This window comes from Ambystoma mexicanum, chromosome 6p (genome assembly GCF_040938575.1).
Source record: "Ambystoma mexicanum isolate Mex_15411 chromosome 6p, UKY_AmexF1_1, whole genome shotgun sequence".
Taxonomy (NCBI): Eukaryota; Metazoa; Chordata; class Amphibia; order Caudata; family Ambystomatidae; genus Ambystoma; species Ambystoma mexicanum.
Genome location: NC_090935.1, coordinates 1,108,403,817 through 1,108,422,398, shown reverse-complemented (window position 1 = coordinate 1,108,422,398; position 18,582 = coordinate 1,108,403,817). Strand labels below are relative to the sequence as shown.

At 43.1% G+C, this 18,582-nt stretch overlaps 1 pseudogene; it reads left to right on the top strand.

Annotated features, from left to right (window-relative positions):
- The first annotated feature begins 3,586 nt into the window (after nt 1–3,586).
- On the top strand, nt 3,587–4,116 carry LOC138510805 (ufm1-specific protease 1-like; annotated as a pseudogene).
- Nucleotides 4,117–18,582: the final 14,466 nt, after the last annotated feature.

Here is an 18,582-nt window from a genome sequence, read left to right as displayed (position 1 = left end):
GGGTTGAAAAGTAATAGGGAAACACATTTTTCATGTCCCTATGTACCCTTCAATGTAACTTTAACAATACAGCCACACTTGAAAAAACACTTCCTCCAGAGATGAGAAAGCAGAATTAGACATTACAGCCAAGATCCATAGCACAGTGGAACACAGTAGCCATCACCAGAAGTGCACCTCCATTTCAGAGCCATATGAGCAAAGCATTGTGGTAATACAAATTAGCCCAAATGCTCGAATGTCAAACCTTTGCTCCAGGAAAATAGCTTTGTCCATAGGGCAGTACTGCATTAGAGCTAATTTGCATACCCACAAAGAATTGCAGACTTGGTTCTGAACTGTATGTGTAATATAAAAGCATATTAACGAGAGAGAGAGAGAGAGAGAGAGAGAGAGAGAGAGAGAGAGAGAGAGAGAGAGAGAGAGAGAGAGAGAGAGAGAGAGAGAGAGAGAGAGAGAGAGAGAGAGAGAGAGAGAGAGAGAGAGAGAGAGAGAGAGAGAGAGAGAGAGAGAGAGAGAGAGAGACTTGGATAGATGTTTGTGTTCTTGACATTAGCCCTGCATGCTCTTTAAAAAGCTTATTTTTCAATAGTGTGTGTTTTTCGTTTTGATCTGCTGTCAAAATGCTATATTTAAATTGCTAACATAAATGACAGGATTCATTTCCAAGACTCCGAAAACATTAGTTGCTGAAACCTCATGTTACATGAAACCAACCATGCCCGCCAGAAGAGTACGGCATGACCTCAGACTTTACAGCAACGTGGAGAAAGGGACCTTTGTCACAGTTTAATATACTGAAATTTGAAAATACACATGCTGGAATTATGAAATAAAAACATTACCTAATATAGAGTCTTGTGATTAACCCTTAAGTTCCCCCTTATTCAGCCAATTTGAACTTTGAAATAGTTTCTTACAAAATCAAGGCAAAGATCAATGGTTCGTATAAGAGAGCGAGACTCTGTGAACAATTTCACTCACTGCACATGTATGGTACATTATGTTGAGACACCTTATTAAGGGTTATCGGATTACCACTATTTGGCCTCAAAGAGGTGCCATCTGTGACTTTGTCTTGTGTTGTGTAAATGTGTTTCATTGTAGGGGGGGGTCAACCTCAGCTACCCCTCCCTCTTCCTCTTCAGGACTTGCTAGTTGCCAGCTCACATGACTTAACATGATTGCAGCTCAATGCATCTGAAAACAACACACAAACAACAGAACAGCAGTTATCTGTACATGATTTTCTTTATCTTACTTTGTAATCCTGATTATCATGTGACATATCATATTATGGTTTATTCTTCAGGTTTATTGTGAGCCCTGTCTATTATTTATTTTTAAAACACTGTAACTATTTAAGGATAAGAACATGAACAAGCGGTATTATATTGACACAAATACACAGTACCCCTATTTGTTGTCCAAAATATTCTAACGTCTATGTCACAGACATTTTTCTTTTTTAAAAGACCACTGCCACTTTGTGACATTGTCAACCCTTTGTTTGCAAAATATGAATATTACTGCAAAGGAAACAAGTGTTTTCCCAATGATTATCTCAGTTCAGTAATATCATATGAAATCAATATTACTTCATGTGTACCTCGTGCCACAGTGGTCTTACATATACATGTAAAGTATATAATGCCAGTCATAGAGGTAAAAGCAAACAAAATGATTGTGTAGAAAAAAAGAACCCTACATGAAAGACACCATATTCTGCAAAAGTATGCTCTACAGTATGGGTAAGTCATCATTTTCTTGAAAACACTGTCATCCAGTTTGTCAATTCAGATACTGAGATTTTTATATGAAATTGGTAATAGGATTTTCTGAATTTAAATGATGTATTGTCAGGAAATTCAATATTTGCAGCTTACCCTGTACGTAGATACACCAACAGAATATAAATAAATGTAGCCTTAAAGTCAAGGCCCAGAAAGGGTACCTAATAAAGGAAAACAAAGACAATTGTTGAAATGATTACAACCTTGTGGTACAAAAAGTTTACTTTAGGAAGCTCAAAACATCCCAGGGTCAACATAACACTGACAAACCAGGTACTTTGAGGAAAAGGATCACAAAGTGTGAGACATGGGTCGGATTCCAAGTTTCGGCATCGATTACGTGGTATGTCTGGCACCATCTTGGATCAGTGCTGCATTATTAGGCAGTGGGAAAACCACATGGGCATAACAGGCAAGTGACGAATTATGCGAAATGTGATCCCAAGACAGGACAAACGCCCTAAAAAACTTATGTTCGATGAGGAATATTCACAGAATGGAAACAAAGGCAAGATACACAAAATAGCAAGGGCCTGATTATGCGTTCAGTCGTAGTGGCATAACATTAGGTAATTGCCACTATCGGATGTTTTACCACATCCCCAATCTATGAGTTTCATTAATGAAACTCTTATTGTCTGATTTTGTGTGAAGGTGATTACCTCTACACAAAAGCGGTATTGCATGTAGTAATTAAAATATGTGGTAAGTTCCATTTGCAATAAATAACATCCCGCATGAAGTCCTATGGCACACCAAAATGCAGAATAACAGAAAGGTCTTAGAATCATGTTGACTTTTCAGGTTAACTACTATTTACGACATGCGATAACAGTAAACGGATTTGGCCAAATTCATAATCAGAATATATCCCGGTTGTACGACTACAACCGGGATATAAAGGTTCTACCAGAGAAGACAAATGATCAAAACAAGTGTTTGTAATACTTTGATGTGTAATGTCATGAATACATTGAAGTAGATCAAAAAGAGGTGCTTTCTTTTTGCACTGAAAAGCTAGGCGGAAGCATGGGTATAGCTGATAAGGCCTAAGAGACACAACTATTAATGCATTAGACTGAAGATTGGGCATGATTACAATGGGCCTCATTCCGAGAAGGGCCTCAAGGGTTAACGGTCAGCGGTAACGAGACTGGTGCTGTTAAACCCTTACCGCCCTACTACGAGTTCCCTTTGCGGGTCCCGTCCTTAACGCCTGCTTAGGCGTTAAGGACGGGACCCGCAAAGGGACTTTAGTGCTAATAATGGTACCGTAATTTACAGTACCATTATTAGCGCCTTCCCCATTCCCATTGAGCCCTATGGGGGCTCAAATGGGAATGGGGAAGGGCCCTGGTGAATGGGGAATTACCGGTCCCTCCAACCTTGGAATGGACCGGTAATTACTCCATTCACCAGGGCGGAGTCTGAACGATTTTGGAGGCAGCCATGCCGCAAATAGCGGCGTGGTTACCTCCAAAGTCGGAATGAGGCCCAATGTCTCCACTATATCACCTTTATTATGAATACTATCACCTGGAGTAAAGGCTGCCGGTGTTAGGTAGGGGTAAACAGAAGGAAAACAGGCTTTGGGGTGCACGCAACAAGCCCACACTGACTCCAAGGAGGCGAGGAGATCAGGAGGCGGAGTGCCATGGCCGGATGAAAATGCGCTGTGGGGACCCATTTGATAAGATGTTGTGTGGGGTGCCTTATCCTCACCTTAGAAACCCTGCCTCCTATTTCTGCAGCAAAAAGTAAGCGGCCATGATGTGCTCCCTGTGCTGACTAACATGGACCTTATCCGGAATATCCATGAGGGCCCCTCGCCACCCACCAACCACAGCAATCGGACAACGCCGGTCCATGGTGACTACATGTACTCCCACTATGAATGTGACAGTGTAGATGCCCGGAGATGGGGATGCGGCTATCGCACCCTGCAGACCGTGTGCTCCTGGGTGACTGCTTGCGATGACCCACCACCCAGACCCATCCCCACCCTGTGCCAGATCCAGGAGGCCCTGGTGTAGATGTAGGACAAGCCCAATGCGTTTACTGGCTCCCGGAGCTGGATTGGTTCGGTTGAGGTTCCCTAGTGCATGGATTATTTCTATGATAGCCCTTGTCGGATCCGCCATATCCGCCAAGGAGACAAGCTCCCAGAAGTCATAGAGGAGCTACATGCTCACTTCCATAACATCGGGCCCCTGTGATGATGGGAGGAGACACAGATAATCATGGGAGTTTGCTCCAGCCCGCAGGGCCACTATCTCCTAGTACTGGACCCACATTTTTATTGGAAAGGTCTGGACAGAACTGAGGCTCAGCAGGTTGGCTGGGTTCAGTGGAGGGACCTTGACTCTTTCCAACAGGAATCTTTCTACAATTTCTGCATCCCTCAGTCTAAAGGAGTGACGGTGGTTCCCAAATAAAAAGACCAGCTGATGTGAGCACTCTCAGAAAAGGAAAAAAAAATGAACACCCCTGTCGAAATAGTGATGGCAATCGAATAGGGATCTCGTGACTTCCTTTCATGGGGGTCATTTGACAGTATATACTGCATGCATGCAGGGGACCACCACAGCATGCACTGACATGTTGCTGGTACCACACATGCAATTTCCAACACCCACGGAGTGTAATGGTGAAGAATAAATGAAGGCAAATGGTCTTTCCTCTTTCTTCACTGTTACTTTGTGAGAAATAAAACTCCACCTCCAAATTACCTTTAGCAGGTGGCTTTCTATAATGCATCGGTATAGAACTTGCCTGGTCATAACAGGTGCCAAACCAAGACGTATACCAAATTAATACTTTGGTTTTACTGTCTGAAACTCCCATTGAGGCTCTTCCAATACGCAGGACGAAAGCATAGAGGAGATGACACATGTACTTTTGCTGCCTTTTTAAACCTTGGGAAGGTACAGAAATGGGCTGAAGTGGAACATGGAAGCAGAAAAGCAATGCACCTTGCTATTACGCTTTCTTTTTCCATCCGCTCATTTGAAATAGCTCTCCTGTGAGTTATGTCTCCAGTGCGTCAGGGCATCTGTATTTTCTCAACCACCATGCAGTGTAAATCTGTCTCTTTGTGTTCTCATATCACAAAGTGTTGATCCATCCTGTTGGGGGCAATGACTTGTTTGGGCGGTTGTTTTGAAAGCCAAATAATGTCCATAAGGATAATGTCCCTTACATAGGTGGAAATCCAGTTCGGGGTCACTCATTCAACAGACCTTAACATGCCTCTAGCGTACACTTTTGCATTTTATAAAGTAAATAAGGGAGGCTTGGTGACTTGCTTGCTATCTATGATGATGTACCAGGTATTCCTTTTTACGTAGCTCTCCCTATTACTCACATGGTTACATGTAGAAACACAAATATTGCAGTCTTGTGACATGAGGTTCTGAAAGGGCTGCACTTCACTCTAGTGTGGCAAATTCAGCAGCAAAGGCAACTGAGAACAGGGTGAACAGGGTAAACAGGAACAATAGGCCTCACTACTACTTCGGCAGAACTTCCTGTGCAATTATAGACACATGCGATTACCATTACCAACACTAGGTTTGGCGGTGAAGCCACCAAATTATGAGTGGAGGTATATAAATGTTAGTCCCCATTCATTGAGTCACAGACTGCTTGGCGATTCCCCAGAATTACTCCTAGTAGAGGAAATAACTCAAGCCAATTGCCAGAGGTATTTCCACTATTTTAGCCCCAACCCCAGAGCATGGCAGTATAAAAGCGGCAGTAATTCTGTTACTTACCCTTTTACAGATTTAAGAGAATGTATATGCCACCAATCAGCCAGCCAGACTGATCTTGGGTGGATGATTATGGCATTCTGCAAACGATAGGAAAAGTCAGTCAGTATGAGGAAAGGAAATTGTTGTGCCAAAATTGTTTATTTTCTATTTTTGAAAATAATTCTGTGCCAATAGCCTGGCACTTAAGGGGTTAAGTTAAAAATGCAATTTGTATACACTTACTCTTAGTACCTAGCATGTTCTGCGACATACTCTGTGGCAATGCTGGCATTGGGTCCCCACATCGAGGTATGGAAGTTCGGGGATCGATATGAGGAACAAACAGCAGCGGTCTAGACTATCCGAAAGATGTCAACCACATCCCGTACCTGCATCTCATTAGAAGTCATTCAAGATGGCCACCAGCACTCCGAGAACTAGGCATTGCTTAATGGACTTCATGACCAGTAAGCCATGCGTTGCAACCTTTGCGTTTCTTGTATGCTCTTTACCTTCTTGTCCTGAGTCTGTGTCTGCTCTACTTTGTGCTTTTCCCTCCTCTGTAATTCCAGTCCTTGTCCCTCCTTTGTCCTGGGTTCTCATGGGTTCTCGTCTCAACCTAACCTGCTCTGGGTCATCTCCTTCTCTTGGTTGTCAACTTTCACACGCTGCACCTACGCAAGATACTTGCCAGAAGCTACTGAAGATTCTTGCTGCTTCTCTGCCATTCAGACCCTCGATACCACGCAACAGGTTTTCTCCCTTTCTGGAAATTTTCCCTTGGGGCTTGGAGCCTCCCTTTGTGCCGCTGATTGGCACTTGTAATCACACATTGTCAGTCGTGTCTGCATGGAGGATCGGCCGTATCTCTTCTCCCGCAAGAGCAATTCCACTGGGAAGGTAGGGCGTGTTGCTGAGACTTGCAGGGGCATTTTATTAAAAGTCTGAATTACATGCAGGGGATCACCTACATTAGCACGTTTGTGCTGTGGGGTCCCCTGCATGGAATTGTACAAGTTCAAAAGGTAGAGTGGACATGGAAGGCAATCTTATATCTGCTAACCCCATTCTTCATCTGTTCAGTGCTGCAAAATCAGGCAGAGCAGGAAATGGAGGCGTAAAAGCATTATGTCTTGCTCTTAGGCTTATGTTTCCCGCCCTCCCCATTTAACATGAGGATATTAATGTATATAATACAGTAGCATGAAATCATGTTCTTAGATCTTCAGTAATGAAACACCGTGCCCAGGTAAAGCATAAATAATGATAAACCCTGATTGCACATATAGTATATATGAGAGACTTATTCCACAGACTGGGAATGGCCTTGTGAATGGCCAACCAATGCTGCGTTCCATGGTTGGGCTATTCCCCAGCCTTTTTATACGGTATCAGCTGTCTGCTCGGATATGTTCGGGAGAAAGCACATGAATGTGGTAAAGCCTCATGTTTTGGGCCTGCTACTGTAATATGCATGGGGTAACTGCTCTTAATATGTTTGCATGCACAATTTCCTGAACATGAGTACAGCGAAGCTGTATAACGGCATACATCAATGCTGCAACACTGCCCTCCCTGATGCAAATTGACAGTGCAATAGCACAACCAGACTGGGAATAGTGACGCAATTTATGATTCGAATTCTGTCAGGATCTGCACGCACAACGACATCCAGTGGTACTGGATGTCTGTAGTATAGCTGCATATGTGTGCTAGTGTTGCTTGTCACAACTCCTACAATATGAAGTGGGGGGCATTTCGGGATAAAACCATTTTGTTCCAAAACCATTCTGTTACAAGTCTAGAAATTAAGAATCTGCCACGTTGAAATATTCATCAGCAATTCTTATGATATATATATTTTTTTTTTAAAACATGACATTTCTGTTTATTTTGGAACTTTTTGAAATGAGTGCTCCTTTTTGACTTTTGCATGTTTTTTAGCAAAGAACTGTACCGCCATTGGTTGTCAATACACAATGTGTCCTTTATTGTATACAGAATCACATTTTAAATGTAGGCTCAGTTAGGGGGTGTTTAACTCCACCAAAATGTGAGACAAAACGATTGCTGTAGATGTGTGAAGATGAGGGTTGGGCCATGGAGGGCGGATGCAGACAGAGGGTGTTGTTTGGCCGTTAGCAGCGTTTCTAGATTTAGCAATGTTTTGATGATTCTGTTGCACATTATATCCAGCATCCTTCCGCTGAGGCTGGAGGTCTGCTTTCTTTATTGTGTTTTGGTTTACAAAACCTTTTACAAATGAAAAATAGAAGACACGTTCGTCCAATAAAGTAGATGAATTATGGATATAAAAAAAATGGTAAACAGTAATTAGATACATAATTACAATAATGATCTCAATTTACATTAAACAAACTAACTGGGACACAAGGTTGTCAGTAAAAGTTAACTAACCATCGTTTGCCAAAACCATTTGGATAAGTTTGGCTACAGCCTGTGTCAATCATGTAAATTTACTTGAGGACATTCTGTGGCAAAACCTATCCAATGCTAAAATGTCCACAGAGTTAATAAAGGGTCTAGCAGCAATAGATGACATTGTAAGATGCTCAGCACTCCTCCTGTCTCTGTTTTTTTTTTTTTACAAAGATTGCATTAACTCTCCATGTTAGATAATCCTGCTCTTATATTGACTATTTCAGGATTCTGTAATAACTTGAGTCGGAATCTTAAAAATAGGTCTCTCTGATACTGACTCTGAAATGTAATTAAATAATCAGGTAATGATCCCACTTATATTTTTCTAATGCCTTGTGGGTATTTATCCAATCGGTTTCCCAAAGCTTAGATGTAACTCATTTGAGATTTTCTCTGATATCCGGAAGTCTAGGTTTTGATCGGTGGATAGAACATTTCATTTAGCTGTTAATGCATTAAACTATGTGCTCTTGCCATAGCAACTATGTAAATCAACGAAAAGAATATTGTCAGAGAGGAAGAACATCTTTGAATAAAGTAATTGCTGTATCTGAGCTTTTAGAGAATTCGGGCCCAATTCAAAACGTATTGCTGAGACGCGAACACAGTTTGGTAAATGAAGAGCGGACTGTTCACTATGTCTATTACTAAGGCATTGTGTGCAAATACAACCTTACACATATTTGTGCACTCTTAAAAGGAATTACTGGGTATGTAGGCTATAGTCAAGTAACCATAGGTGTGTGCCAATGCATCAAGAAAAACCATACTCCGAGCAAAAAGCCACCATTGGCACTGCGAAAGGGCCTCTGTACAGAGACCCTTTTCATTTTTCATTTTGATGGCAGCCCAGGTTATGAGGGCAGAGAGTGAGCCAGCAGGAGTGATGTTGTGGGTAAGTAGGTGCATTCCGCATGTGCTAGCGAGAAGGTAGGAGCAGGAGGAGAGAGGGGGAAACATGGAGGCAGGGCTGCAGAAGTACTCAGCGAACCAGCATTCGAGATAACGCAGGCTTTTACTGATGAATGCAGCCCACATTCTCTCACCTGATTGGTTGAGTGCCGGAAGATGTGTATTGCTGAAGGCTATATCCACATCCTTGAGGTAAGTACAGTGTGTAAAAAAAGATCAATCAGGCCAACTTTTCACTTTGCAATCCCATAGCAAGAGAAAAGTGCAATAAAAGTACAGACATTAGGACTGAAGAGAAGTAGTACAAGAATCCCAAAAGGCAAACTAGCAGTCTTCAAGAAATCTTGGAGGGCCCCGTACATGGCTAAACAATTGATACACGGATGACCTCATTGTGTGTATGGCAGTTAACGTAAAACAGTCAGTAACAGAATTAACAACATATTTACAGTATTTACAGTTTCACCAAATGATAAGTAGTGAGAAAACTCAGAGGAAATACCACGCACATATGGCTGGAGGTATTGCCTCCAGAGAAATTGAGGAATTATTGACAGTTAAATTACCTATGACAGTAATTCCTCCAATCCTTAGTGGAGTCATATGGGGCTCCATAATGGGCATAATGTAAAATCACAATGGGACAGATTTACCACTAAAACGGCTGACGGTACCAGTAATGAGTTTCACAGCACTATCAGAGCTAATAGCACCAAGCTCAAGCTCTTAGTCTAACACGTAATACTGTCTTGACGGTTCTATGTAGTTCTACCTCACATTGAAGCAGGTGGAGTCTTCAGAGACTCCTTTAATAAAGCAATAGAACCCGAGGAGGGGGGCATTACCGGTCGAGTAATGCCCCCAGGGCGAGAGTTACAAGCCCGAATGAAGTTGCTTGAACTTCCTGGAAAGTCTCCTGTGGGAATATAAATTATTTCCATCTGGTGTAAAATGTTGCTAATTCTCCAGTAAGTAGTAGATTTCTTGATGCTGAAAAAGCTTCTGGTTGTGTGTCTTTGCTTATATAAAGTGCTTGCTGTCGGGGTAAGTGCTAGGTTAGAGGGTTATGATATGGTTAGGGCTAGTAGATTAATGATATGGGTAAGTATTAAAGGAAGAGATAGGGAGGTTGGGAGGGCTGGTGATGTTGGCATAGGATAGGAGTTGGGATAAACATATAGGTTAGGGTATAGCCAGCAAAAAAAAGAGTAAGCATTAGGGTAGGTTAGGATTTGCGTCAGGGAAAGGGTTATGGAATTTGTGGCCAGTTAATGATGGGGTTGGAATTAGGTTTGCTCTTCATTTTTCTATTTATTTAGTTTAGTGTTTTTTATTGAGTCACATTCAAATAAAATGCTTTTGTGCGCTAACGGTTTTGTTTTAGTCACCAGTTCATCATAGCATAAGGGTTGAAATTCGAGTTAGGGTGAGGTTTAGAATGGGGTTAGGGTGAGGGTTAGAATGGAGTTAGGGTGAGGGTTAGAATGGGGTTATGGTGAGGTTTAGAATGGAGTTAGGGTGAGGTTTAGAATGGGGTTAGGGTGAGGGTTAGAATGGGGTTATGGTGAGGTTTAGAATGGAGTTAGGGTGAGGTTTAGAATGGAGTTAGGTTGAGGGTTAGAATGGAATTAGGGTGAGGGTTAGAATGGGGTTATGGTGATTTGGAACTTTTATTAGAGGTTTGGCTTATTGTTAGGTTTACAGCCTTGTACTTTTGTGTATTTAAAAATAGCATTTTTGGCGACCTTATTACTGGCAACATTTTAACACCTTGTATTGATTGTACTTAATGACTACATTTTTGAAAATGACTTTATAATGACTACATTTTCACATGACTACATTTCCCTGGGGACATTTTCACATAGAACCATTATTATCAGTTAACCTTAGTAAGTTGATGAAATTTCAGCAAAATAGTAATATTACATACATGTCTATATTTTGTATTCTCTCCCAGTATATATTTTCAGATTTTTTAAAACGATGATCCGCCATTAGCCAATTTATTTGGGCATATCGAGCACATGGCGGGCAGTGCAAGGAGAGGTCTTCAAGTTCCACTGAACTGACATATATCCATATTTACTCTTGTGCGGCAATGACAGGGCATTGGTCTGTACAGTTAATTGAAGATACACATTCTGCTAGTTCTGTCTTTAATTAACTCAACGGAGTGCGTCTTTTTCTCTGGTTTGTTGGTCATTTATTTTTCTGTGTTGAGCTACACAAATCCCAAAATCGAAATCTTTAATATCTTGAAAAAAGTTCATGGCTGACTTTCCTTTAAAAATGGGCAGCCCCACATACTTTAAAACAATGCATTTTACTTCCCTTGGCACTTTTGCCAATATTTTATTTTGTAGGATCCTCTGCCCCCTCTAGTTTTCTGTGGGTCAGATACAAATACCTGAAAGAAGCAAGAATTCCAGGGGCTAAGCAATGATCTTGGGATAGCCATTTTCTTAAGAAAAAACCCCAGAGTCTGGGGGTTTTAGTGGTCAGGAATAGATTGGGGGTCAGCTTAAGGCAGCCAGCAGAGCTGTTACCACCCAGAAAAAGCCATTGCCTAGGGATTTATAGCTGTTAGTGACCCGGATCAGTAGGCATAGTAAGTGAATCAGGCAGGGGAAGCGGTGGGTCAGAGCACTAGCGAAGGAAACAGCACGAGAGATGTTTTGGAGGGAGTGAAAGGATCGCTGGCCTACGAATCTCAGAGGTGCAGGGAGGCAGCGCCCATTGAAGGCATCATACCCAGTTTGAGGGTGAGGACAATCGTGTCCTAAACCTTCCTGACCTTAATCCTAACGAGCTGATCTGGGCACAACTTAAGAGGTACCTCAAAGGGATTCACAAATCCATCATCAGGGCAGAACTCTTGTGGGCCATCTAAAGGTTTGGGGGGCAGGTCCTGATACCTTTGCAAGGACGATAAACCACAGTTAGGAGGTGCTTCCCATTGACATGGAGCATCATGGGCGGTGACCAACATGGGACTGTATATACGCCATTAGAAGGATTGTACCATTATGTTATGGTAGCATGTATATTGCACCAGTCACCCAATAAGTGCAATTAATACGTGCATACTATAACTGTTGGCAAATGTTTTATTACACGAGAAAGAACATACCTTCATTGCAGTACGGTAAAATGTATGGAGTAGATGAGGCAGGAGGTGAATGGAACAGTCAGAGTCTGAAAAGGGTGAAGGTTGACTGCTTTGCATGGACCAGCCACTGGGGTGGGGGACTAATAGTGGTAAGGATGGGTCTATGAGAAAGGGAAAGGGTGATAAAGGTACAAAGGTAGGCTTCCAACCCTGCAGCCACCTCAGCTGCAGAGAGTGATAGGGGCCTGAACACATATGTGCTTTAGTGGATTCCTATTTCACACTCTGCATCTGCATGCAATGCACCTGTGGCCAGAACCAGCACATGAAGATGTTGGTGCTTACACCCACTTGGAAGGGCAACTAGGCACATAGCGATGAAATGATAAACAGCATCTCGAAAGGTCGTGTACCTTAGGTGTCAAAGATACATTGCGCTCAAAATAGTCTTAAGATGTCTGCATGATGCGGCCGATTCGCCCAATAAAAATTGCAATATTTACAAATATTATTTTTGGACTGCACTTTGGGGTCATAACAATGGTGGTATGTAAAGTCCTAGGTTTATTAGGTTCATTAGGTTTACATATTGCGGCATAAACTTCCTCCATTATCATACAGTAGGCATGACTTTTCAACTGCACGCAAAACACCTCTGCTGGGTACCTACCCTCACACTGGAATGCTCTACCTCTTACCCTCCGAGGAGAAGTATCCCTCATGGCTTTCCGCAAAGCCATGAAAACTGTGCTCTTTGCATACATGTGTGCCACAATCATCAGCCTAGCCTGACTGACCTTAAATGTATTGCGTAATGTGCACCCTTTTCAGCTATGTACCATGCATGTATCAGTGTGCAAACGCTTGCCAAGGCATTTACCAGCTGTGCCCTCCTTGTAACTAAGGTCCTTGCAAGTAACAGTGCCTCGATGCCCACGGGCTGTTAGTGCGCTATATAAATGCATTAAATTAATAATAAGCTGTTATTAAAGGCCTGTATGTTATGCTGGTTCCATGCAACCATGTTACCACTTTGATGCACCTCCAAATCATTGCTATAAGATGAGCTTGCTTAGTCGTCACACTCCATTTGGCTCTAATGGCAAAATGATCACTAACATCAATTCTCTCGATATTCGAAGACTTGATGCCACTGAAGATTTCCTCAGATATGAAACAATAGCCCAACACATTTGCTTGGGAGCTTCTAGCCCGCGTGTGGTGCAAGCATTCAAAACCACAGACGTTTCCATTCAAAATGCAGTTCCCCCAAGCCTCCATTAATAACAACCAGTCCCTCCACCCTTTCCAAACCGCCTTATCAGTAGGGACCAGACCAGTATCACCAGGGGCTGGGGGAGGGGGTGTTTGTTATCCACAGTGCATTCAAGTCACCACACATTATAATTGAATTACTATTCCTCAATGTCTGCCAATTAAAAACACTATTTTCAATGGAGTCAAAGAATTCCAGTTGTGCAATCTTCACCGGAGTTCCAGTAAAGATTCACTATCAAAGAGTACTCTATACTGGGGTAGACATCGAGGTCCCACTTTAGCTTAACTGCCTGCACAAATGCATTAGGTTGCGCAAAAACAAAGGATTTGACACTTAGCTCATCCCTTACTCCGACCGAGGAGCCTGATGTGGGGCTTCCCTTCTCTCCATTAGAGGCTGGAGACAAAAACAAAGTGAAGCTGCCCAGAAATCAGGCAGCCTGGAGCCAAGCTTCCTCTAGACAAAAAATGTCTACTTAGGCAAGGTCCTCACTCCCCTTCTGCAAAAGGTGGGTAAAACCCCTTGTGTTTCAGGATACGAATTCCACTTTTTTAGTTATTTTGCGACCCCATTGCTATTACACCAAGGTAGGCCTCGTATCCAGGGCAGTTGCTAGCCAGCTCCAATTTTCGCTTTCATCATTACCGAAGCCGCCTGGAACAACACTTGCTATTTGCCTTTTTGCGGTTCCAGCCCTAAAGCATTTCATTTGTAATGGTGGGTCGCTCAACAAGGCTGAAACATGTCTGGGGATGCTTGTGGTCTTGTGCAGAAGGGATGTGACCTAGCAGTTCGGGCTGGACTGCCCCTTTTGGGGTAGGACCAAGCCTGATTTGCATATGGCTTTTTCCCCTTCTGTAATGGCTTGGCAGGCTGAAAAATGATGGTCTGGAGGGTTGCCCAGAGCTTTGCCCGTGGTTATGATTAATTGAAAACCTTCCAGCCATCACCTTTCTGTTTTGATAAAGTCACCCGGAGTGGGACGGGTATGCCCAGACGTGGGTCCCGAGTCTGCCGGGCCTAGAGACCAAAGCTACTCCTCACTGATGACGCCCAACAAGGCTGAAACATGTCTGGGGATGCTTGTGGTCTCGTGCAGAAGGGATGTGACCTAGCAGTTCGGGCTGGACTGCCCCTTTTGGGGTAGGACCAAGCCTGATTTGCATATGGTTTTTCCCCTTCTGTAATGGCTTGGCAGGCTGAAAAATGATGGTCTGGAGGGTTGCCCAGAGCTTTGCCCGTGGTTATGATTAATTCAAAACCTTCCAGCCATCACCTTTCTGTTTTGCTAAAGTCACCCCGAGTGGGACGGGTATGCCCAGACGTGGGTCCCGAGTCTGCCGGGCCTAGAGACCCAAGCTACTCCTCAGTGATGACGCCGAACAAGGCTGAAACATGTCTGGGATGCTTGTGGTCTCGTGCAGAAGGGATGTGACCTAGCAGTTCGGGCTGGACTGCCCCTTTTGGGGTAGGACCAAGCCTGATTTGCATATGGTTTTTCCCCTTCTGTAATGGCTTGGCAGGCTGAAAAATGATGGTCTGGAGGGTTGCCCAGAGCTTTGCCCGTGGTTATGATTAATTCAAAACCTTCCAGCAATCACCTTTCTGTTTTGCTAAAGTCTCCCCGAGTGGGACGGGTATGCCCAGACGTGGGTCCCGAGTCTGCAGGGCCTAGAGACCCAAGCTACTCCTCACTTATGACACCCAACAAGGCTGAAACATGTCTGGGGATGCTTGTGGTCTCGTGCAGAAGGGATGTGACCTAGCAGTTCAGGCTGGACTGCCCCTTTTGGGGTAGGACCAAGCCTGATTTGCATATGGTTTTTCCCCTTCTGTAATGGCTTGGCAGGCTGAAAAATGATGGTCTGGAGGGTTGCCCAGAGCTTTGCCCGTGGTTTTGATTAATTCAAAACCTTCCAGCCATCACCTTTATGTTTTGCTAAAGTCACCCCGAGTGGGACGGGTATGCACAGACGTGGGTCCCGAGTCTGCCGGGCCTAGAGACCCAAGCTACTCCTCACTGATGACGCCCAACAAGGCTGAAACATGTCTGGGGATGCTTGTGGTCTCGTGCAGAAGGGATGTGACCTAGCAGTTCGGGTTGGACTGCCCCTTTTGGGGTAGGACCAAGCCTGATTTGCATATGGTTTTTCCCCTTCTGTAATGGCTTGTCAGGCTGAAAAATGATGGTCTGGAGGGTTGCCCAGAGCTTTGCCCGTGGTTATGATTAATTCAAAACCTTCCAGCCATCACCTTTCTGTTTTGCTAAAGTCACCCCGAGTGGGACGGGTATGCCCAGACGTGGGTCCCGAGTCTGCCGGGCCTAGAGACCCAAGCTACTCCTCACTGATGATGCCCAACAAGGCTGAAACATGTCTGGGGATGCTTGTGGTCTCGTGCAGAAGGGATGTGACCTAGCAGTTCGGGCTGGACTGCCCCTTTTGGGGTAGGACCAAGCCTGATTTGCATATGGTTTTCCCCTTCTGCAATGGCTTGGCAGGCTGAAAAATGATGGTCTGGAGGGTTGCCCAGAGCTTTGCCCGTGGTTATGATTAATTCAAAACCTCCCAGCCATCACCTTTCTGTTTTGGCAAAGCAACATTTCAGTTGGCCTTGAGTTGATGAGGTTGTATGGTTTGCGCTCACTGATGCTTTTGGGACAAATGTGTTAATATTGTATCCCCAAGATCTGTAATCAGCAGCAGCAAGCACTTGGTCCTTTACCAAACTGGATGTAAAGTGCAATACTACCTTACTGAAACAAAAATCAGTCCATAATTCTACCCATAAAACATCCCTGCAATCACGTTGGACAAGTGATGTAACCCTCTTTAATAAGCGCAGAACATTTGCCCTATTTAACGCAACTATTTCTTGATCCAGGGGATATTTCTCTAGGATTAAAGAATTTTGAAGTCAGGAATCTGAAGATTGTACAAATGTTCCCCTCTTCAGAGGTCTGGTGGTGCATGATAGCGACATGCTCCACCTCTTTTCTCCTCCAATGTCAAAAATGTCATCATTGTGTGCCCCGTGCAGGTACTTGTTGCAGGCGATGGATTGTCAACCCCTGCCCTCCCTGGTTTTTCACTGACATGAGTGCTCCAACCTACCTCCGTCTGAGTCCCCTCGCCCCACATTTAATCCAATAGATTGAAAAGGCTCATAATTAGGGCAGGGCAGTTAGGGCATTTTGGAGAGGGATCTCTTTGCTGTGACCTCTCTGTACGTAGGCCGTCCCCCGACTCTCCGCTGCTGCCAGATATAGCCAACACAAGGGGCTCTCTATCTGAGCGTGAGTCGTTCACGGGAGGCTGAGCGTTTACTTGGTCACTTAGTGCTGGTGGAAGAGTCAAGTTCCTTTCTATATCCCTAGAAGGCGTTCCACTTTACTGCCTTCTCTGTCTTTAGTTATGCTCTAGGACTCTACTCTGTCTCCCAGAGTCCTCTGTTCCACTTGCTTCCTTCTCGTACTAAACTCTGTCTCTCATAGCAAAGCAGTTGAATAGGGTGACAAGAAAATGTGTGGAGTCACAAACAGAATACTTGTGCGCTATTTATCACTACTATATTCAGAAAAGGCGTCTCTAGCAGCAATTCCGTACCCACCAACCCATCCACAAAGGCTGGCAACAATTAACAATAGTATAATGAAAACGGGGGTAGGAATGCGCTTGACACTGTTAAACTAAAGTAAATCAACAGTCTTGCTGAATACAATGTTTTTAATAATAAAGCTTTCTTTGAAGAACAGCCGACACGTGTTTCGACACTTAGGTCGTTTTCAAGGCTGGTTAACACACATCGTAAATAAGAATAATATAGATGTTCAAAAAGATAACAAAGAAATAATCATTGAATACATAGCAGATTACTAAAATGCCAAATGCTGAAGAAACCAAACGTAAGAATTTTGACAAAATGCATGAAATCTTGGTTGAATATCAGGATGAAATTAAACTACGTAAATGCAGAAAGTTTTTCCGAGACGATAAGGATTATCGTCAAGATAGGGTCTATACATTTCAAACCAAATATGACAATATTAATATTGGCGGTAAATCCGCCTCAGCAACGACCTCAGCTAACACTACCCCTGCAAGTTCGGATCTCGATTCTGAAACAGACTTCAGTGAATTACCAACGGATGACGTTCCAACTAATGAACCTAATTTAAAGGGTAAACATTTTTTAGGGGAAATTCGGAGATACAAAAAAGGGAATGTAAGATTCGCAAATACCAAACAAGTTCGTTTCACCAAAACACCAACAGTATTTACTCCAATACCTCTAAACATACCAGGGGCAGGAGGGGGGGCAAGCGGAAGCGGAAGTGGCAGCTCAGACGAGGAACTAGCCCGACCGGGCATCTTGACTCGCTCCAGAAAACGTTTGGGACAATAGTTGATGTTGACTTAGTTACTAATCTTTCCAATCGTAACTTGACTGATCATGAAATATCTGCCCTGAATAAAGGTTTATCATTTTCACCCAGTGTGTGTACCAATTTCATCAATTTTCAGATTGACCTTTACAAATTTCTGAGAAAACTTAAGCTCAAAAAATATTTTGCAACACAGGTTACTATGTACAAACCTAAACCCAAACCTGATCCCCCGAGTACTTTCAGCATTTCAGACCTTAAAACCATTGAAACTTTGGTTTCCTTGGATCAGGAAGCCGGTCGTGACACCTCTAATGTTATCCATGATTTGAATATCAATCCATTGCACTTGGATATCATGGAATTTAAACCGAAATCTAAGTTTACACCTCAATTTATTGGAGACAATGTCATTGAGACATTTAATCAAGCTTTGACTCGAGATATCCATCAATATATGGACAAGCACTCCAAACCCCATTTTAAATCCAATCTTACCAAAAATCAAAAAACTGCTCTTCAAGAATTAGCCGATGACAGTAGTATTGTAATTAAAGAGGCAGATAAGGGAGGCAACATTGTCATTCTGAATACTTCTGATTACATTTCCATGGGTCTCAAACATCTTTCAACCCCTGGCTGCTATCTCACTCTTAAATCTGATCCCACTAAACGTGTTGTGTCAAATTTAATTGATCTGATTTCTCATTGGCATTCTAAAGGATTCTTAACTGATGATGAAAAAGATTTTTTGTTAATTACTGATCCTACCATACCAACTATGTATTTTTTACCTAAAATTCACAAACCTTATGAGATTCTACCTGAGGTCAGACCTATTATGAGCGGTATTCATTGGGCTACAGAGAGCTTGTCTAAATATTTGGATGAAGTGCTGAAACCATATG